Below are 22958 nucleotides of genomic sequence, written 5' to 3' on the forward strand. Positions count from 1 at the left end.
ATAAACAGAGACAGTGGGACAGCTGGAAGATGAGGAGGAGGAGGAGGGAGATTGGATGAAGAGCGAGACAGAAACCAACGCTTGAGGAATTGAATTACCAGAGCCTTTTCTCATTATCATTTAGCCGTCTTTTATGGCCCACCAGTAAGAGATGATGTTCCCATGACCCCACACAATACACAGACATATTATTCAATCCTGCCTCGATGAAATTCCTGCAAATAAAACCTTTGTGCTGGGCAACAGCTAATTATTTGACAGATTGGCCCCCTTCTGGCTCAGGTTACAGTGTGGAGTGGCCATGTTTCAGCCCCCCCCTCCCACACACACACACACACACCCAAACCCACACCACCAGCACTCACCCACTCTCCCCCAGCACCAGTGCAAAGAGGGGCCACTTTGAGAAAATCCCAGAGGGCCTCATTCTTTTCAGGAGATTATATATTTCATCCACCCCCTCCCCCCTTCCTCCTCCTCAACCTTCCTCCTCTTCCAACCATCTATCCATCCAAAATCAAGGGAGCGTGGTGTGTGTATGCGTGTGTATGTGTGTGTACAAGGGGGGTCCTGTGTGTCAGTGACAGCAGTCATTTCATAGTTTAAAGGGTGATCTCAAGCAGAAATATTTAATCTTCCCTCGAAAATAAATTTGGATTGTGGAAGCGGAAAGAGAGATGGAGAGAGGGAAAAAGAAAAGAAAACATGTCAGATAAGTTGTGTTACTCTGTGTTTATGTTATTTTAAAGACTACCTTTACATGTTGTGTATTTTTAGCTGATACCGAGTAAGAGGGTGCGGGACATTTACGGATTAGAGTTTTGGGTGGGCATGCCTTTGGCTCAGATTCAGTCCACTAATAACAAAAGTTTGTCATTAGTGTTCGGACATGGACCACCAAGATAAATGCCAACACATGTTTGAATTATCTGGAGAGTAATGGCGTTTTCCTTCAGCCCTTTCCCCCCCATAAAGATCCTTTGTTGACTCCACTATGTGGACATTTTGAGTTATCAGCACAAGTTTAATCTGTTGCTTATTTTGCAGCCATGCAGGTGGTATAATTCATGAAGGAGAAGCTGTTAAAGGGGGTAAAAACTAAACAACTAATTGAAGTAATGGGGAGGCAGTCGACAGAAGAACAATGGAGTTTAATGAATGTGCATTTCAAGCGTATGAGTGAGCTAGCATGTAGGGAAAAAAGCAAGGAACCTGTGGCTTATTGTAAAGTTATAAATATGTTGAAAGTTTGTTTTAAAACCATTTTTGGTGAGAAATGTTTCATGGACTAGTGTTTTGTGAACATGATAGACTTTCACTGAATACAGATCTTGCTTACCTCAGGATTTTAACATCTCTATTTTTAGCCCAAGCAGTGTGCTAAAATCAAAAGTAAAAGTTTTCAAAATGATCGTAATTATGAGCACAACTTATTGTAAAACCACTGACTTGAGCCTTAAAACCAAAGGGAACTAAAACCAGGAACTGTTACCAGTGTGAATGTGGGGCATTTCTGCTGCAGTAATGAACATGTCTTTACAGAGTCTGACTGAAGGAATCAAGTCTATGGTAGAAAAAGCAAAAGTAAAAGTTGATTTATAGTCAAAGGAAAGCACAGGGTGCGTGTGCTTATCAGAAGAAGTTAGATTCAGTATCTGTTTCCACTCATCACAAACTCTGTGGAGACATGCTGAAAACACATCTGAGAATATCTGTGTTATAGTTTAAACATTTCTTTTTTATTTTTTCCAATCAAACATGCATCATATATTTTAATAGTATGTGGCCTCACTGATCTACTCACAGCAACACAGTCCATTTGCACGATGCTCATTTGCTGCTTTGAGTTGGTGTACATGCATATACATACATATATAGTGGTTCTTGAACTTTTTTTCAGTGATGTACCCCCTTAATCTTTTTTTTTTTTTCTGGAATGTACCTAGTAGTGTCTATTGGATATAACACTAAGGTTATGGACTTAAACTTAAATTGGATTCAAACATTGATTGAATAAATAGTGTTAAAGGAATTTTGCTTGGTCGCTATTTTTGGGATATCTATTTTTGAATCTTTAGCCGGGTTTCCACCAAGCACTCTGGTTTGGTTCAGAACGGTTTGGTACAGTTAAGCCTGATCCCGTTTGCATTTCCACAGCAAACTGTGCCCCCTCGTAGTAGGTGACGTGTAAGCCGGATGCTGAAATCTGCAGCTGTTAAAAAATAGCGTGACGCCGTAGCAGTGTGACACAGTTTACCCCGCTAATAAATCCAACGAAGAAGAAAAACACGACACAGTAAACAAAGAGCATAAATGGAAGACATGCAGCATTTTGTTCTCTGTGATTTAGCGCCCTGATACAAAGTGCAATCAAGCTTTGTTTCAGAGAAGACTGTGTGCCACCAAGAGAAATGCAGCCGCTGTCGCGGGGTAAGTGACGATTCTTTTGACCAATCAACGGTCTGCAGTGTTGTTGCTCCACCTTCCGAGAGTGGATCGGTTTAGTCTGGCACCCCTAAGAAAGGGTCCCAAAAGTGGGACATATCGTCACGGTTATTTGAGGATCTGTCCCTGGATAAGTCATTGACAACGCTACAAAATGCGCACCGAACTGGTCTGCTTGGTGGAAACGCGGCTTTTCATACCCTCTGAAGTGCCCTCGTGTACCCCCGTTTGAGGACTGGTGTGTGATATATGTAATGGTTTTAAAACTCTACCATGCATTCTCCATGAGTTATGAAAAGTCTCTTTCTAAGTTGGATTGTCTTACAAAGAAGTTAACAATATCCCCACTCCACCTCCTGTTTGTCTGCAGCCGTCAGTTGCTCACCAGGCTCTGGTTGCATGTCTGGGATGCACGACTACTGTGTTCACCTGGCATGAACCCAAGTGAGCGGAGCCTGGAGTATTCATTGCTCAACCTGGGTGAAGGTCATAGAAAGCAGCCCTCTCCCTGCTCCGCTCCCCAATGAGCAAACATATGGTCACGGAGCACCTTGAACATGTTTGGGTGACCACAACTACTTGGCCTGAGCAGTTGCAGCAAAAGAGACAGAGGCGCTGAAGGAGCTTTGGGCTAACCTTGCTAAAGCGGAACAAGGAGAAGGAGTGAGAAGTAGGCTGCAAACCACAGCCATCATCATTCACTAGTTGCACACACACCCAGGACAACCCTGTGTGAAGTCGAAGAGTTGGCTGTGAAAAGCTGCAGACCTCTTAGCTCGCTTCCTTTCTTGTTTCTGTTGATATAAATGTGTGTAATCATAAGGTACAATATCATCACCCCGTTGTTCAAACAGCCAAACCTCGTCTAATCGCTTCCATGTTTCCTCAGTGTTAAGCTCATTAGTGGGTGACCTAAAGGCATGCAGGGAAAAAAAAGACAAAAAAAAATCTTTGGATAATGGATGCTTGCTGTTTTGAGACAGTAAAAATAAACAGGTCTGCGGCTTTGATAATGAATATGCTGTAAACATCAGCCTGGAGTGTGAGTATATCACAAACGTCCTGCTAATAACCCCCCTGTGTGTGTATGTGTGTGTGTGTGTAATCATATGTGGGAGGATGCCTGCGTTTGAGCCGTCATGTCATTGTGTGTGTTTGTCTTTGGGCCTGCTGAGGGACGAAGGTGACGGGGTTGCTGTTGAAGATGATGACTCGCCGTTAGACTTTGTGGACAGGACGTGTGAGTGTCTCTGGTGTCTCTGAGCGTCTGGCCCAGGTGGCGACTGGAAGGCCGACTTCATTAGCCTTAAAGAGGAAACAAAGGAAGATGCATCGTGAAAAAGTGCCATCCCTCATCTGCGAGGCCACCGCCTGACACATTAGGAATCTGTATGCTCAATTAACCACTGGCAGGCTCATTTTTCCTCTCCCTCTCCCTCCCACAATCCCTTGCTCTCTCTAGTGCTCTTGATCAAACAGAGCAATCACACTGGATTGAAGTAAGACTTAACACAAAGCATGTTTGGGAAGTTGGTACACACTCTATCTGTGTTTCATTTACATAATGTTGTGGCACTAACCTGCAGGTTTTTGTGTTTCGATGTTGAATAAAAATTTCTGAACCTCTGTTTTTTTTCTCACCTCCGCCAAGGAGGTTATGTGTTTGGGAGAGATTGTCTGTTTGTCTGTGAACATAACTCAAAAAGTAATGAACAGATCTTGATGAAATTTTTAGGAAATGTTCAAAATGGGATAAAGAAGAAGTGATTAAATTTGGAGGTGATCTGGATCACTGTCTAGATCCAGGATTTTTTAAAGGTTTCTTTATCATTGTGAGATAGGATGGTTTTCACCATATGTGTATATAACTCCACGATAAATGGTTGGATTGCTTTGCAAAACAATAAAAGACAAGGTCACCATGATTTCTGACAGATGTAAAAGTACGATCCAGATCCTGCCAATATTCTGGATGCTAAGATCTGGAATATGAAATATGAACTGGGTCATCATAAATTTCATCACTGTCAGGAAACAAATTATCGTACAAACCTGCAACTAACAGCAAATTGTAGCAGACAGTCTGCTGAAAGGGAGTATAACATTAAAGTAGGACTAACGTGTTGCGTGACAATCACAATATGCTTGGTGGAGGTCTGCGCTCTCTAAGTGTTTTTCAATTTTTTTTATTTTTTTTGGCAGATTTCATTTTGTATTCTCTCTTGATAATACTAAGGAAAGCTTGAATACATGTTTCTGTACAGGAGGAAGAGGATAATCAGGGACCTGGGAGGAAAGGAAACCACACATCGGAAATCCAACCTGAATGTGAGTTCTATTCTTAAAACACTTGTTTCCCTAAAGTCTGACAGTCAAATTGTACTGACATGTTAAAGAAACATGTATTACATATAAGAGTATCAAAGGCAATGCTTTTCTTGTCTTTTATAAATCAGATCTCAAACTTTTGCATGGTCCCAAAATGCGACTGCATACATGCATGCAGAAATTTTCCTACTTTCCTAAAACTGAAGACTACATTACCCACAGTGCAACATAGTGATCAGTTTGAGTACAGATTTTCTGAAGGCTGATGTAACCCTAACTCTCACTTCTTTCTTTCGTAACTCACCATGGATTCTATTTTTGAATTGTTTTATCCTCTTAAGACCCAGCTTCCACATAAGAGGACATTATGTTTCTGCACCTCAGACCCATGATACGTCTTTTTTTTTTTACTTTAACTGGTTAGCCACATTTAGGAACACTGCCCACATCATCTTTTGGTGAAATCACAACATAACACCCATTTTAGTGGGGAAAAAAAAAAAAAAAACATACTTAAGTACTATAACACTACTAACAAACAACTGATAGAGAACTCATAACACAGATAATCAAACTTCCCATTCAAAGACCAGTTTGTTATAATACTAATTAGGTCTTACTTATTCCAAATAGCAAGATGAATTAAAAAATGCACACCAGACAAAAGCTCAAGTTTTAAGAGGTTAAAAAAACTGTCTCTAACTTGGGTCACACTATTTGTGGCAAACTGACCCAAACCACCAAGAGCCACATGAAAACAGCTTTACACAGTGGTTTGTACACAAAAAAAGTCCGTATGTATGATGGCATATATGTCTACTTTGAGTTAAAAAAAAAGCATAAGTCCAGCTTATATGGATCACAAACAAACAGAAACACAAATTTATAACTTTCTCATTTCCTCCCCACAACCTGATGATTCTCATCTGCCTATGAACCGCTTCTGAAAATGACACAGTACCATAAAGACCTGCCTTAGGTGAGATTTTGGGTGGTTTGTGTGAATATGTGTGTGTGTGTGTGTTGGGGAGTGTCACTGTGATACGCATCAGCCTTTGATTAACGAGGTGAGCTTGGAGCTCTTTAAAATCACAGGGGTCATGGCTTAGGAGGCCTCCATCCAACACCTCGCCACACTTCAGAGAGCCAACTTCTTTTTATTATCGGACACGCCCTCTTTCCCTCTATCTTGCTCCCTCTCTTTCCCTCTTCCGTCTTCCCCCGACCAGCTCCCCCCGCCACGCCGCTCTTTTGAGGTCTATCAGAGAGATGAAAAATGGCGTGCAGCTGGCCGAGTACTTCCTTCCTCTTGTCAGGTCAACAGTTCACTGTGCTGATAGAGACCCTCACACCTCCATTAATAAGAGCTCGCTCTGCGCTCACACAGGTCGCTTTGCTGCATCGCTGGACGCACATCACTCCAACCTTTCTGTCACTACACCCCCACCTCCCATAGTTCACCGCTGGTTATTTCTTTTGTGATGACTGACGACAGCTCAAGACAAAGTTAATTCATAATTTTTATAATAACAATCCATATTTTTTTCTTTTAATAAGTGGTTTCAAGATGTAAAAGTTAAAATGCCTTTTTCCCTTTTTTAAAGTTTTTGTGTGAAATTATATCAAAACAAACATTGTCTTTAGGATGTCACATTTTTAAGATCATGCTTATATCCCAACTGTTCCAAAAGGATTGTTGTAAATAGTAGGACATTTTCTAAAACAAACTGAACAAGTTTACTGTGACTCTTTTGGATTAGATTCCTCACTTTAGCGAAACACTTCAGGTCTTTTGGTTTTTAGATACGACTCACCCTCCAGTGTCTGCTAATGGGACATGTAGTCTTTAAAAACAGAGAGTGAATGACAAAAAAAAAAAAAAAGAAAGAAAAAAAAAGATTAAGCATCGTGAGGCAGCACAGCTCTTTAATAAACTTTTAAATCTATTATTTTGGAAGTGGAAAGGAGAAAAAAAAATGTAAGCAGAGGCCAAGCTGGTCAGATTTTGAGTACCGTCCAAAAAACGAGGTGCTAATCATAATGCTGAGCTAGCCTCGTTGAGCTGCTAATTACCTCCATTATGAAGATGCAGAGTGCCTGATCAGAGGCGCCCCAGTGTATGCGTGTTTGTGGGTGTGTGTATGTACACGTGTGTGTACTGGTCTGTGCCGATTAAGAGGAGGATTAGCCGTCCATCCTGAGGAAGGAGGCGACCAGGGGGGTACAAGGAGAGACATGAGAGGAGGGGGAGTGGTGGTGGTGGTGCTGGTGGTGATGGTGGGGGAGGTGGCTGGGTGGGTGTCCCCCTCCTGGAGACAAGCCCTGACCTTCTCATTTCATCCTCATTAGTATCTCATGTCAACAGAGCAGCCACTCCTTAATCATCTGCTATCATCCCAGGCCTACACACACACACACACACACACATACACAAGCACATAAACACTCGTACACACCAGTAAAGAGGGGTAAACACAAACACCCGGCCTGCTACCTTTGCAGATAAACCCAGACGTTGTCACTTCATTCCCTTATAGCTTTAAAGATTTCAAAGCTCTCAGTATCGGGTATTATAAATTTTAAAACAACCAGATAATCTTCAGTTAGAACACTCCTGGAGTTTTTAAACTTATATCAACACTTTTCAGCCACAAACCCAGTCAAGAGTAACCAAAAAGCTCAGTTTGTTTATTGTTTTTATTCACATCCATGCACCAGCTAACTAACCCAGTGCTGTATTAGTTTGAGTTTGGCTTTTGGTATCCTGTGGTGGACAGCAGCACGCCAGCGTGGCAGAGGGTGGGCTCGTCTGTCTGTGTCGGCCTCGGTGCCACGGAGGCCCCAGCAGGGTCGGGGGGAGCGGGGGCTCAGGGTGCCAGCACAAATGAGCTCCATTCATTTCCCCACTTCGGCATATGGTGGCCCATTGTCCTCGGCCACAGAGGCAGAAGTGATGCAATTTGTTGGCATGTCCTGTCATTTCACAAACTGCCCATCCCACTGAGGCCTGCACCGGCAGAAGACAAGCAAGGACAGCTTGTTGTTTCACCACACCACAACATGCACCAGACCCAGACGGAATCAAGGCATATGTTGGCAGCTGCAAAAATATTTTTGTAAAGAGATAAGAAAGACAGAAAAAACAAGATCATTGAGAGTAAATCTTCTGGAGGATTATAATAAACAGTATCTGTGTCAATCCCTGTTGTTTTTCAGGCTATAACAAAAGATAATCCTTATTTACTGAACAAGATCTTAGCACCAAGACATGATAGCCTCCTTATTTGCTTTATGATGTGCAAACACATCAGAAAAACAACAATGCAACATTTTACTGAAAGCACAATAATGTAGGAAGAAGAAACAGTGAAACTGCAGATTTATGAGTGAGAGTGAACTGGGCAGCTCGGCCCTGGTCTGTTCCTGGTTTCACTATGCCACGCATAAAGCTACTGTCTGCCAGGAGAGAGGAAGGAGTCTTGTTCAACTTCCTGAAAAAAAGCAAACTTTTGACATGAGCTGCACAATATAAGCAATGCAGCGGCAGACAGAAAGAGGTGTCTAGACATGACTGCATTTAGGTCAGACAGAGGAAAGCATATGATCACACAGTCATGCACAAAACAATGCTGGTATATGGTGTTGACAGGCGTTTGGACTGCAGGGTCAAATGTCACTGAACCCATTTCACACTGACATTTGTGCGCATGTGTGTATATGTGTGTACCATATCCTCGCTTCACGGCGTGGTTTCACTCAATACTGGCCGTGTCAGTTGGAGGTTTTGTGTTCATTGTCTGCACAGCGTGCAACCATTCGCGTGCAAGCCCTCTCAGCATGTGACGGGAACGCTGGCTAGCTCCCGAGAAGAAATCAACAGAGTAGTGCACCTTCAGACAGAAGTCAACTTCACTTCAGCCACCCTGAAGATTGATGACGATGGTCCTCGTTTCAGTGGGAGTAAGAAACAAGAGGCCCTCAGAGACTCATTACACCTCAGCAAGCTTTGGAGAATGGAGTGACACTGCTCCTGATTACCAGATTCATCATTTGTATTGGTCTGGGATGCTCTTTGACAAATGTCAGCTGGAGAACTGTACTAAAATTAGAGCAGTGGCTGAAGTCCTATACTGTAAAGGATCTGACGTAAGAAGGGTTCTTACTAAACACACATAAGACATTCAAAACAAAGAGATAATCCATCTTTGTCCCACACACAAACATTTAACCTCCCTAGCTGAGGTCCATCTAATACCTCAATCATATATCTGTGACCTCAATCCTGGCCACACTTCCCCCCTTGTTCTTCAGCCACCATTCTGCTATAACTGAGATCCCTCTCCAGCCCTATCCTTAACCCCATTTGTACCCTCCAGCCCACGTCAACCCCCAAACCTGTCAGGGACCGGCTTCCCATGTCCATCACTGGCTGATGGATGGGGTGGAAGGTCGTCACCCCACTCTCAACAGTTCACTGATCCCATCAGCCATGCAGACACCTCCAAATCATAGTGAGAGACGTTACTGAAATTATACATTTAGGAAGAGCACCCGAAAACAGGGCTGACGTGCCCCTCTAAAATAAATTGCTTTTAGGGAAATAAGTCACTGACAGTCTGTCATATTTCAAGATTTCATTGACTGACCTAATATTTTGAAGCTACTTCCAAAAAGAAAAAAAAATCAGAAAGGAAACCTATAAAATGGTGGTAAAGCTTTGTATGCATGACTACTCCACAGATTTGCTCCTAAAAGACTGTTAGAATCATGCAAGAGTAAAAACATTCTTGTTTCTTTTTGTCTCTTATCTTTGTTTTCCCCCCTATTTTTACACTTCGTGTATATGTTATTCACAATGCTACTACACTGAGAGCTCGCTGAAATAATTAATATTTTTTTTAAGTTGCCATGTTGTAGGAGGTACTTGTCACTAGTTCCTGTATTACCAACAAGAGGCCAGGCCAAACCAACCTGGTTATTGTAAAACAAGCAAAAGAACCAACAAGAAAGCTTGGCTATAGTCTGCAACAGACAGGATCATATGATTTAGACAATTAAAAGAAAGTTACAAAAAAAAAAAAAAGAAATCACGATAAGTTTTTGCTAAATTTAGATACTTACTGGGGCGCAGATGGCCTAGCAGTTTAGGTTGTGCCCCATGAGGTTCGCCCTCGAGTGGGTGGCCCCCGAATCCAGCCCATGGCCCCTGAGTCCAGCCAGTGGCCTGTTTCCCGCATGTTGCTCCCCACTCTTGCCCCCTTTCCTACTCTATCCACTGTCCTCTGCTCTATCATTAAAGGCATAAAAAAGCCCCAAAATAACTTAAAAAAAAAAGAAAAGATGCTTATAAGATATTTGTCTTGCAATCAGAAGGCCACTTTGTTTGGCTCTCACCAGCTGTTCTACAATGAACGAGTCTACCTGAATTTTGTCTTGCGCCATTAAAGTTGTGTTTTGGATTTTTTTATTAATTCCACAGTGTATTATTTCATCTGTATTGTTTATTGGCGAGGCTCAGCCTTTCCTTTCAACTGTTAGTCTGCTGTATTTTGATAAGGTCAATATATTGTGTGCACCACTGGTCGTGTCGTTATGCTAAACTAACAAGAGCTACAAAAAAGGCTCCAACACAATAAGTCAATCAGTCAGTCAGTTTGTGGACATTTGCTAACAGTTTACCCACATACCACCAGCTGACATCTACCATCTCCTTTGGCCCAGTGAGTCGTGCTCTCTCTGTGTAAACTTGTTTATAATAGAGTCCTCTTGAGTCCACAATAAACAGCATACATCAACATCATGATCCATTCATTTTTATCTGATTGTATTTATGTCTTTTTCCAGGCTGCAGACCCGGACAGCAGATGAGTGTGATATGAGCAGAGCAGCATGTATTAATATCGTTCAGCATCAGAAGAGGTAAAGCACACTTACAGTATCATTACTTGTGCGTCATACATCCCCGCTTATAAAGGTCTTTTCCTTTTGAATTGAATTTGTGTTCAAGTGATCAAAACAAATCTTTTCTGTGACACTAACAGTGTTATATGATGGATAATTTAACTTCTTTGGACAGAGTGTAAAGCAGTGTTGTTTGTTGTGTTAGATTTTAAAGTAAAGTGTGAAGATTTGTAGCATTTTCCAGCCAACAGGAGTTCTCTAAAAAAAAAGAAAAAAATAGAAAAAGAAAGAAATGGGATACTCAGCAGAAAAAACAGAAATGATTTGCTGGTAGTGATTTTCCGTAAAAACACAATGAAATCTGATTACACTCTGGTACAAACTAGTGGAGTGCCTCACCCCTGACTGACCTTAAATTGCCTCTCGATGCCTATGGCGCTGTAGGAAAAAGAACAGCCATATTGCCTCATTTGACACACGTCCTGGTAAACAAAGCTACAGGATATGGTTGCAAACATTGCTGGGGATTCCATAGGAACTCAGATCTTTGATAGGCCTGTTGATATTTTTCACCAACATCACGCGTAGGGACTAAAGGGAGGAGGTCTGGCCTCATCTGCTCATAACATTCAGTCAAAGGAGATTGACATACTATAAATACACAAAGAGAAAAAACAATACACAATAGTGTCAAGCCTTGAACTGACAGGGGCATAGATCAATGTTATTTCCCGCTTTTGCAAAAATACCTAATTCCCCTTATTTAATCAAGCGCCTCCTTTGCTCGGGGCCTCTCCAGCTGATTTATGATGCCCGCTGCCTTTATGAGTACCTGTTTCATTTTCTTGTCTCTGCTCTGACACCTAAAGTGATAGGAATTTTATGCTTTTGATAACAATATGAGTTTCACTTTGGCCTACAATTCATGGCCCTGTCAACAGGCAATAAATAACAGCAGCGTGGAGGAAACATTCACAAGCTTCCACGACAGAGCATCCATCCGATGGGCTTTACCGTGAGGGAGACACAGAGAGGATGGAGCTATGAATAGAAAAGAAAAAAGAAGGGGGGGTTGGATCCAACTGAAAGGTCATGTCAGTGAGAGAAGAAGTGCAAAATGTTTTTCTGGCGTTGTCTCGTCAGGATTCATAATTGGTGTGCTGTCATATGAGCATTTTGATAATGTCACATGAACATAAATGCCATGTTGTGACACACTGTTCTTCAACCATCACGAGTATGTAATGCAGGAGTGCGCAAACATTTTCATGTCACGGAACACCGCAAAAAAATCATTACAGGTCATGGACCTCTATTTGACTCCTATCAGAGGCCTCAGCCCACAGAGGAGCTTTGCTGTTGATGGTCCAGTTATGAATATCCTTTACCCGAAACTTGGTGTGGACTCAAAACCTACAGTTAAAATCAAAATATAAGACATTAAAATCCTACAAACCACTATACGGTGAACCATCACTGTGTTTTGATTAAAGATTAAGTGGCAAAGTCCTCTAGCAATTGTGCAAGAAGAGGTAGAAGCAAGGGAGGAAGTTCTTTCTGGCCACATGGGCTAGAAATATGAAAACACGACTTAAGAGACATTTTTTGGTGATTTATTGAAAGAATACAAATTAACTCAAGCAAAATGTATAATTTAACTCCCTGCATCTTCATCTCCTGTAACATTATTTTTTCCCTTAACCTTTTCTCCTATGGCTCCAAAGAAGCATCCAGAAGATACTTCTTTGTGGTTCTGTAAGTCAGGAAAACAGACTGACAGGCTCATTTTGAGAAACTGCAGCTAATCACTGTACTTTTGCTCTTTTAACATTAACATTGTGATATATTGTCTCGCCTTATATGTGCTGGGAAACATTATTTATATATGTAAGTAACTGGTCACGTGACAAGTTAAGTGACACAATGAAGTCTTTGGTTGCATAACCATGTTCCTAAGGGGCCTTTTACACGACAACGGTTTTAGGGCATGTACATTTTTGAAAACAACCCCCAGAGTGGGATTTTTCTGAAATGCTGCCACCACTAGGGAGGGGTACCTTTCACATAAAAAACGATACGGTACCAATGCCCAGTACCTGGCCATTGATACCGATACTCAAAGGTACCAATTTCCGATACTTTTTTGTGCTCATTTGGTAAAAAAATATCAATTTGTTTAATAGTATTTTTTTTTTTTGTCCAGACAAATTTTGACAAATATCTTCTTTACTATATAACCTTGTAATGCTGTGTTCATGTCCAGCATGGAAAATTGCCTACTCTTCCACTCCATCATAGTCACAAAGATGCATTTAGGTATCCAAACATGGTACCTTTTGATTTTTCGTGAATCGGTACCCGGTACTTTTGACAGATTTCGGTCAGTACCTTTAAAAGTACCTAATTTGGTACCCATCCCTAGCCACCGCCTTGCCGTGTAAACAGTAAGTTGGCGTTTTTAGTGAAAATGCTGACGTCACACCCAGCTCCACACGAGTGCATACAACAGGACAACAGTGCCTTTGTTACAATCCGACTACAGCGTTGCGCTTGTGCTGCTCAATCAGCTGTATCTGCTGACTGTCGTTCAACAAAATAAGTATCTGTTGCTCCACTTTTTAACTTAGTATCCCCCAATACACCAGATGATCGGCTCAACTCTACTTCAGTGGAGATCTCCCAAAAGTGGCTTCTGGACAAGACAGTTATAGCACCACCTACAGGCCTGGCATACTTACTACAACGTTTTCAGTCCCTCAGCATTTCCGTGTAAACACAGATTTTTTTCACTGCGTTTTAGCATTTTTAGGTGACACGTTGTCGTGTAAATGGGGCCTAAAATCAAGAGTAATGCATTAGTGTAGCCTTTGATTATGTTTCAAACACTGAACCTGTTCACTGGAAAACTGTATAGTCCAAACTCTACTAAACAGCATCATTCCTTTTATCACTCTCTTGAAAATACAGATGGTAGTTAGGTGGTTCTCCTGTCCTTTGTGAAGGCAAAAAAAAGTGTCCTCCGGCTCAGGTGTTTGCATTAGCGACTCATGCAGTTCTGTCTTTCTTTAGCTAAATTAAAGCTGTAGTTGAAGTTGTAGCACCACCAGCATCTTTATCCTTTTAAATGGATTTCAACACTCGTGTTGTGGCACAAACGTTAGCTTGAGTTCTGAGATGCTGAAAAACTTGTGTCAAGATTGTGATGTTGTTCTTGTTCCTTTTGCAAAAAAGAAAAAAAAGGATCAACATCATGAGATTATTTCTGTGGAGTAAACGCTGTCTCCTCTGTCATCTGTGATGTCTTTCATAAAAAAGTAACTGAATATGAAATAATAAGTATCTCAAATTGCAGAAGAATGTATTCTGCTTCAAACGCCATTTCACACGTACCTTACTTTACATGCTTTGTATTCTTGCAAAAAGTTTTCAATTGATCCTACCAAGGCAATATTTGTTGCCGTCACATTTTGGGTGCTATTTTCAAAACCACACTTATTGTTAACCAAACTACTGTTATCAAAAGCATTTTTCATTCTGCAGCAGAGACAAAGCGCCACAAACTGAAAGCTTAAAATGTTGTCTGTCAGAACAAAACACTCTGCCCTCACCTTTCTTTCCTCCTTCTCCCCCTCCTCGCTCCTCAGGAACCCTGAGCTTCAGTGTCTCATTGGCTGAAAAAAGCATAAAGTGAGGAAATACACAACATATTCTTTTTCATATTTGAAAAGTTACCTTCTGTATGGCGCACTGAGGGGCTGAACAAAGTCATGTTGACACTTCACACATTCCATTGACGAATGGTCCGTTTCTGCATTGTTGCCAAAAAGCTGCCTGTTGCCTGGGCAGTGACATTATACCGGGTGAAAACAGCCTCTAACGTGTGATGAAGTCAAACAATGATGACGCACTGTACCCGCTGACTTTAACTGAGGAATAGGAAGTAAAATGTCAGGCATTTCAAAGTAAGCGTCTGTAAACTGTGGTTATAGAGACTATAACGATTCACTGCCCTGCCCCAAAGCTCTCTTTGTCCCAGGCCCTCCTGGTCCTCACTGAGTGAATATTATGGGTCTGACTGAGAGGATGGAGGGAGTGAGAGATGTTTTTTGTGTATCCCCACTTGAGCCCTGTGTGTGTTTGGCACAGGGGCCTCAAAAGCGCACGAAGAAAAGAAAAGGCTGGGTCACGACAAGTATTCGCAGCAAAAGGGGTGTGAGCTGGCACGAAGTCTTGGCATGGGCACAATGCATGGTGGGATGGCAGCACTCAGGAGCCTCCTGACAGAGACAGAAGCTGCTTGGGGCCGTACCAGTGCCTTAGTGGGGCCACAGAGGATGACGGGATAGAGAGAGTGGGCAGATCAGAAGCAGAGGGGAAAATTGAGGCAGATTTTCTTGCAGGTGTTGAGATAATGGACGAACAAATGATCTAACCGTTGGAACATTTTCAGGAGAACCGAGTGGGGGAGGGTTCAGGAGGGTTGGGATGGAGGTCTAAAGATCACAGAGTAGCAGGATTAGAATTACAAAAACTAAGAGGTAGACATATGCAAACCTGAAAACCACAACAGACACAAGACTTCTAGGAGTGCAACTGTTGCTGTCCTATATCCGTACGAAGAGGCTGATAAAGTCCTGCAGATTTACTCTGAGGCTGTGGAAAGAGCTCAAGTTTATGTTGAGTTCTGCACAGGCTCAGACACAGGAATATCACAATGGTGGGCAACAGCGTCAAAGTTGAGGTGTTAAAAACTGCAGTTCCCCATGTGTCCACTAGAGGCTTGCTCCTTAAACCAATAAATCCCCATTAAGCCCTGAGTTAAAACAGCTAACTCAAGAGCAAAAATAAACATGTTAACAACCTGCTTAAAAAAGTAATTCTACCTCTATTCTATCTCTGTTTATTTTTCTATTTATAAAAAAGCCTTGTGAGGGGGGTTGAAATTTGGTGTCTGAATGCAGTAAGAAGCCACGCTGGGTGACTGATGGGTGAGGGTTGTGGCTGTTAGCTGGAAAGTCAGAGCTCAACTTCACCTCTTGGTCAGTTTCCACCAGGAGTTGCTGAGGGCAGTGACCGTTTGGTTTCAAAAAACTTAACTTAGACGAGGTCATTGGTGTCATCCATTAGGTTTCAAAGGAGGATTGGAAAACAACAGTGTTTGCCATATTAGGAATCACCTAACTGACTTGACTGACTCTGTGGCCTCTTGGTAACCAGCTGTAATACACCCGTAAATCAAAACAGCTGCACTGCTAATTTTACGTAAATATGCATAACTCATGGTCATAATAATCAAAACAGACAGAATGCTCGAAGAAACGATCCATTCAGGCCAAAACAGTTTTCGCAGCAGGCTGCAAAGATAGAAATATGTGCAGTAAGAAATTAATCAGAGGTGTTAATGGCACTTCCTGGGATATTTAAGCCTACTTCATCTGGACACAAGAGAAACTGAACTTTTTTTTTTCTCGACCAGAAGCTAGCCACTTCTTTTAGATCAAGTCTCAAGAAACCAACAGGTAGGGTTTCTTTCTTATCCTTTCTTAAGCCAATGTTTAAAACAGTACACTAATAATACATTTTAATAATAATACATTTTATATATAAAAGTGCTTTTCTAGACACTCAAATATGCTTTACAATGGATTAAACAGCATATAAAACAACACACAGTAACAAAACATGAATGAAAAGAAGCAGAGCAGAAAAACACGTGCATTCAAAAGACAATCAAACATTAATAGCATTTTTTAAAAAGTGGGTTTTGGGTAGTGGTTTAAAGGTGTGGAGGTCAGGACAGTCACGGACGTGTAGTGGTAAAGCATTCCAGAGAGGCAGCGACAGAAAAGCTCGGTCCTTCCAGGTTCGGTGCTTGGTGTCAGGTGGTAGGGAGAGGGGATGGGCTTCAGTGGATCGGAGGTTACAGGGGGTGGAACAGGTCGGAAATGTAGGAAGGGCCTAATATCAGATATGTTATGCTAGAGCATCACATGAATTTCCTCTCAACTTTTTTTTTTTTTTGTACTGACACAATTTTATTTTATTTTTCAGCAAAATAAAAACTTTTCTAACAGTTTGGTAAATGACCAAAGGGCCTTAGAATAAAGGCTTTTTGATTATCACCCATGACCTTCTATTAGCTATTGACAAATAGCTAATGATAAAAAGCTAACACTAAAAAGAAAATAGCTGTAGTTAACATTAATTCCTGATAATCCTCACGTTAGCACCGTCAGTGTGAGCATGTTGGCAAGCTGACATTAACCCTGAAAAACCTGCAGCGAATTAAAAACATTTCTGCATGCATCTACAGATTCCTAATCTTTCTTTAAGTGGAGGTCAAGTCAGTGGAAAGATGTATGTAGTGCTGGCTCGATGCTAGCTCGTTTACATTTTACATAAATTTAGTGCTATAGGGCACACAAGAGGGAGTAGTCACTTCACTTTAAACATACTCAAAGTTTCTGTGTCAGGATGTGAGTGACTCAGGTTGATACTCCTAGATCTTAAGTGAATGGAAAATGCGATGCAGATTGCAGTTGGCATCATCACATAACTGCAGTACAGCCATACGAGAAAGCAATGGTATGAGTGATGAAGGAGAGAAACTTATATTGGAACATTTCTCCCACATGTTTGCAGTAAAGATAGTTTAATCTTGTGAATATTGTGCCTTATGTATTCTCATTTAATTTGAAAGTAGTAGTCGTATATATGTATTTCCGTCCCTGGAATATAAGTGAAACTTATCTCTTTTCATGTGTTAATATAATTTCTTCTCCATCTGTTGAAGGTCAAACTGTACTTAAACAACACCTTGTATCTGAATAAAGCTTATGCAGAGGTGTATATTAGTACAAAGGCTACTGTATTACATTAAAGATGCAGACTGGTAACACGGAAACACATTTACACACATCCTAATCAACAAACTCCTCTTTAAATGATTCAGAGACACGACTCGGCCCTATCCATATTCTCCGGTGAGAGAGGCCAGGATATATTTGGAACATCACACTTTTAAGAGCGTGAGCCTCAACTCCCCTGGGTCATTTTCTGCTCTGCTCTTAATTGAGAGTGTTCTGGAAAAATCATTACTATATTAATGATTTAACACAAAGTAACTACCTGCTTTTTCCAGGAGGAAAGGGAGATTTGCTTCGAATCAATACCCATGCACGCTCATTATAAGGGGGGTAAAGTTATAGTAATTAGGCAGACACCAATAACTTTTTAATGATCTTTGTTTTTAATTGCATATTATCGGGTTGCACAGTCGGTGTGTTTATACCCAAATATAAGATAATGGTGAGGGGCGAAGTAGATTAAAGAGAGGAGGCACCTGCAAGGTTTTTCACCTCAACAACAACAACAGCTCTGATAGTTTAGAGCATGCACAGAGGAGAAGATGAATGGGAGCATCTTTTCTGTTCTTTTCTGCAGTTTCCCAGTAATGTGGCTGATGTGCGTGTGTTGTGAAATAACACTTCCCTTACTGCTGTCTATTAGGGTGAGGAAGTGAAAGGACGGTCAGGAAAAAAATAGCGTGAGGAACTTTGAGAGTATTTGAACCATTAATAAGCCAGTCGAGTCACTGGATGTAAGATTTACTCACTTCTTGTGAGCCTTTCAGGTTGAGATGAAAACCTGGGTGTTTCACAGATAACATTTATTTTGACTCTGTTTCAAGTGATCAAATGCAGTCTGTGCACACACTTACCAGAAAGGTACCACTGTGCCTTTGTGGGAAAAAAAAATATGAATGGAAATGAGGATGAAATGCAACAACAATTGGAAGCCATCTGTTAGCTCTTAAAGGGGAAGTGGTGTACTCAAAGCAGTGGAGGGGAGAGCATCTAAGAGAGAATAGGGAGGGAGGGAGCGCGCCGGATAAATGTGGTGATAGAAAGAGCCCAGGAATGCCAGGCTGGCAATCCAGGACTGCTCTGAATAAGTGAGCCAGCCAAGAGCTTTTTGTTTTTTCTTCTTCTCATTCTGCCCGATGCCTTCCTTGCCCCTCTTTCCTACCGCCCTTCCTCCCTCCCTTCCTTGGCCTGTTCGCTCTGGCCTGCTCCCCGAAACTCCACGGCAGATTGTCGATTCAATGACTCCCCTGTCAGGTGATTATCTAGAAGCTTTAATGTAATCTTCCACTCACACGTACCATATTTCAATTACGACTGCCATTGTGGAACAAGCTGCATATTCAATTCACCAATCGCCCCGCTGCTGCCTCAACAATGTCAACTGTAAAAGAACGCCAGCTGAAGGCAATTATGCATGTTTTCAGAGCCAATTATGATCGCTCTCACGGCGGCAGTTATGCCACGAGCAAGGGAGTGTTTGGAAATTTTTAATTTAATGACAATATGCTCGTGGTAGGATTCAGCATGCCACCCCCACTCCCAGGCCTGCCATCCCGACATCCACACAGGGAACCATTAAAGCAGATAGGAGAAGATTATGGCCTCTCTCAAGGGCCACACTGGGAGCACAGGGAGGGTCTCAGCGGTGCAGAGTAGATGGCATCCACTCAGCCTCTCTGCAGGATCACAGCTGGCAGAGCTGAGTCCAGGCTACACAGACGGGCTGGTTAGCTCGTCTTCCAGTTTGGACTATGCCTGCAGAGGGAGCATAAACTCACACATTGCCACAGCAGGCCACAGACTGAGACATGCTGCAGAGAGAGATCAAAGTCTGCTCTGCGGGGCTCCCTTCCTGTTTTTTTTTTTTTTTTTTCTGGGATACAGGCTCGACTTCATTGGCTCTGAAAGCTTCCAGGAAATGGTCCTGAGATAGAATCACCCAATTTAAATCAATGGACTCAAACAGAAATGAACGAAAGACAAAAGTAACAATGCATTCTCACTAGTTTTTAATTTTTGTCATGTTTTTGTCATTGTTTACTTTTCCAGTTATTGTTAGATATCAGATATATTTGAAATATTCACATATTGGCTAAAAAAAAGTGCACATCTTAAGCTGTCAGAGCAGAAGATGAGATCTTCGAATTTCTCTTCCATGGGCATTGGACAGATTGTACTCAAATGTTTTCCTTTTGAAACTAAAGAAGTTATGAAAAGGAAAACTACTGTTTTTTTTTTTTTTTTTTTTTTTTTTTTTTACCTCTTAATTGATTGATTCCAATTACTCTGTTAAAAGGCTGTCTGTATTCTTTCATCTGGTTTGCACCAGAAGACATTAAGGAAGCAGCAACAGTACAAAAAGAAGACTCCAACTAGCTAGTTACTTAGCCTTAAACAGTATGTGTGGTTACTTGAACAGAACAAAGGAGATACAGAGAAGATAACAGATAAAATTATGGTTTATGACCTGAAGACAAAAATGAAGTTTCTCGATTCGGGTGGGTGGAGTCCACACAAAAAGGAGACGTGTGTGTGGACGCCATTCAATAAGAATAGTTTAACAAGAAGTTTCTGTCAAAACGCCAGTGGATAACTTTGTGTATCATTTAAAATGGATGGCATGGGCCATTTGTATCTATTAGTAAATTTTAAGATTTTATATGGTGCTCTACATTTGACTAAATTATCCCATAAATATTGAAGATATCATTAAGCATATTTTTTCGTTTTTATTTTTTTTATTTTTTTATTTAACATTTTTTTGTTTGTTTGTTTCTAAACATTAGTGTCATCTATTAATTATGAAATATCCAACTAATCCATTTAACACTTATTGATCAGAAGATGAAAAAAACATAAACCCAACTTTAAGATGTATTTTCACACACAGGATAACTTGTTTATTCGCCACTAGCTGTTAAGAATAACACAGATTTTTATTCCCAGCTTCAGAAAAGTGCTTCCAGGGGAGAGAGTATTTATCGTTTTGGGCACCAGATTTAAAAGCCCCATTGTTCAAACAGCAGAATGCAGGTGAGATCTGAGCCTCCCTCCCTCTCCCGCTGGGATGTTTGTATAAAACCCAGTCAGTTCTCAGGGGTAGAGGTTGACAGGAGAAGACATCGCCCCAGTCCCCGGGAGATTGGCGAACACAACACATATATTAATGCATTAAATGTGTTGACTGTGTTCAGCCCAGGGATGTAGGAGAGAGGCAGAGAGAAAGGTTAGGGGGAAGAGGAAAAAAAAAGCTCTTGTAATGTATGGTGTTGTCTTGTATAGCGTGTCTGGCAGCAGGGGGGTGGGGTTGGAGGAGTGTCGGCCAGATTATAAGGCCTGTGGTGAGAGATGAGGGATGGCCGACTTGTAAACAAGTGACAAGCGTCCTGGATGACAATTCCTAATCCATCATAGTGCTGTCAGCGGTGACCGGTGAGGTGACGGACAGGACCCAGGAGAGGGGACAGCTGCTGCACGTCAATCCACATCATAATTTGAAAAGCTTTTCCACATGAGCAGAAACAGAGGAGAGGAAAAGAAGTCATACATCCTGGTATCTGGTACCTTCTCCTCAATCTGTCTCCATCTCCCTCCTGTTCCTCTGACTTTTCTTCTTTTCTCTTTTTCTTCCTTCTGCTCAGAGAGAGGGTCTTTCTCCCGTGGTTAAACACTGACAACCTTTAACCTTTTATGGTGGCTGGTGATACTTTCCCACAATTATGACATAGAGCTTTAAATTCAGCTATAAATGAACAGAGCACTCTTGAAAATATAAAACCATCAAGACATCTATGTCCATCGGAACTTTCTAGAGAGTTTATTACTGAAAAAAACACAACACACCGTTTGTATGATAAATTTCTGATCTGTTTGATTACACCAGTCCAGAAACATGTAATCCTGAGACAAACATTTTTTTGTTTAGCTGATGAAACCTATTTTATGTTTGTTTTTTTGTTTTTGTTTTTTTTTTTCTTTCATGTTTTGGGGTGAGGAAAAATGAAATAAATTAAGCTATGAGTTTTCTCCCTGTCAGCTGACACTGAATTACTTTATCTTTTTGTCATTTTTTTCACATTTCTTCTGGAACAGTTACAACCAAAAGTAAAGAAAAAAAAAACTAGAAAAGCACACAGAGAGCGCAGACCCCCACCAAGCATATTGTGATTGTGACACAACACTTTAGTCCTACTTTAATGTTATACTCCCTTTCAGCAGACTGTCTGCTACAATTTGCTGTTAGTTGCAAGTTTGTACAATAAGTTGTTACCTGACAGTGTTGATGACCCAGTACATATTCATAATCCAGATCTTAGTATCCAGAATATTGCCAGGATCTGGATCGTACTTTTACATCTGTGAGAAATTATGGTGACCTTGTCTTGTATTTTTTTGCAAAGCAATCAGACTATTTATGGTGGGGTTATATACACATATGGTAAAAACAGCCCTATCTCACAATGTTTACAAATCCTTAAAAAAAAATCCTGGATCCAGACGATGATCCAGATCACCTCCGAAATTTGATCACTTTGTGCTTATCCCATTTTGAACATTTCCCGAAAATTTCATTAAGATTCGTTAATTACTTTTTGAGTTATGTTGTTCACAGACAAACAGACAAACTCTCACAAAAACATAACCTCCTTATTCTTATTCTTATTTTATTGAAAAAAAAAAAAACAAGACAGGGCTAAATGTTCGTGGTGGACTGTCAGACATTCAAAAAGCACAACACTTTCTTCACTGTACATTCAATCTACCTGTCAAAATAAGGAGCATCACATTCCTGCAAGTAGTTGAAGTGCCTTAACCAATTCAACTACTTGCAGGATTGTGATGCAGAACTGATCGTGTAACCTGTCTGCAACAAGAGTGTCATTGGTAGAGTCTCTTGACTTTCATGTAACTGCTTCATTTTGATTGATCCTTTTCTTAACAGCTAACAGGCTAATGTCAGTTTCAGATGTTTGACTGTGTCGTGGAGGTTAACTGTAGCTGTGTCTAGTTTAGAGACAAAATATGTCTCTAACACCTAACTACCAGTTTGATCAACTTTCGCTTACCAGAAGTGACAATTCAATCCAGAGAGCTATAAACTGAATGCCAAAAATGTGTGATCACTGTTCTTTTCATTGAACTGCAAGAAATTGAATAAAGCTATAGTATCTAACGAAAGACTGTTTTGTTTCTTGACTTGGAGTAAACAACATTCCTCTACATTACCATATTTTCACATGTGTAATGCATGTTCCTTACCTCAGTACATCAGCAGCACAGCACAGCATGGCAGCATTACACTGCTTTGGAAGTGTAGGATAGACTATCCAGAAATCTGGATAATATAGGTGTAAAGACATTCAGAGAGAGGAATATCGCTTAAATCTGAAGACTTGATGCAACCTTGGTACCAATTTC

The 22958-nt window shown here is 41.1% G+C and overlaps 1 long non-coding RNA gene across 2 annotated transcripts in view; it reads left to right on the forward strand.

Moving 5' to 3' along the window:
* The window catches only part of LOC141800215 (uncharacterized), a 77917-nt gene extending 55222 nt beyond the window's left edge, over positions 1–22695 (forward strand). For both annotated transcript variants that reach the window (XR_012599306.1, XR_012599307.1), the window contains 3 exons: positions 4710–4773; positions 10618–10692; positions 20955–22695. This is a non-coding gene — a long non-coding RNA (uncharacterized LOC141800215). The remainder of the gene's footprint in view (positions 1–4709; positions 4774–10617; positions 10693–20954) is intronic.
* The last annotated feature ends 263 nt before the right edge of the window (positions 22696–22958 follow it).

This window comes from Halichoeres trimaculatus, unplaced genomic scaffold (genome assembly GCF_033239565.1).
Source record: "Halichoeres trimaculatus isolate MK-OKI-2021-1 unplaced genomic scaffold, fHalTri1.1 fHalTri1_scaffold_12, whole genome shotgun sequence".
NCBI classification, from domain to species: Eukaryota; Metazoa; Chordata; class Actinopteri; order Labriformes; family Labridae; genus Halichoeres; species Halichoeres trimaculatus.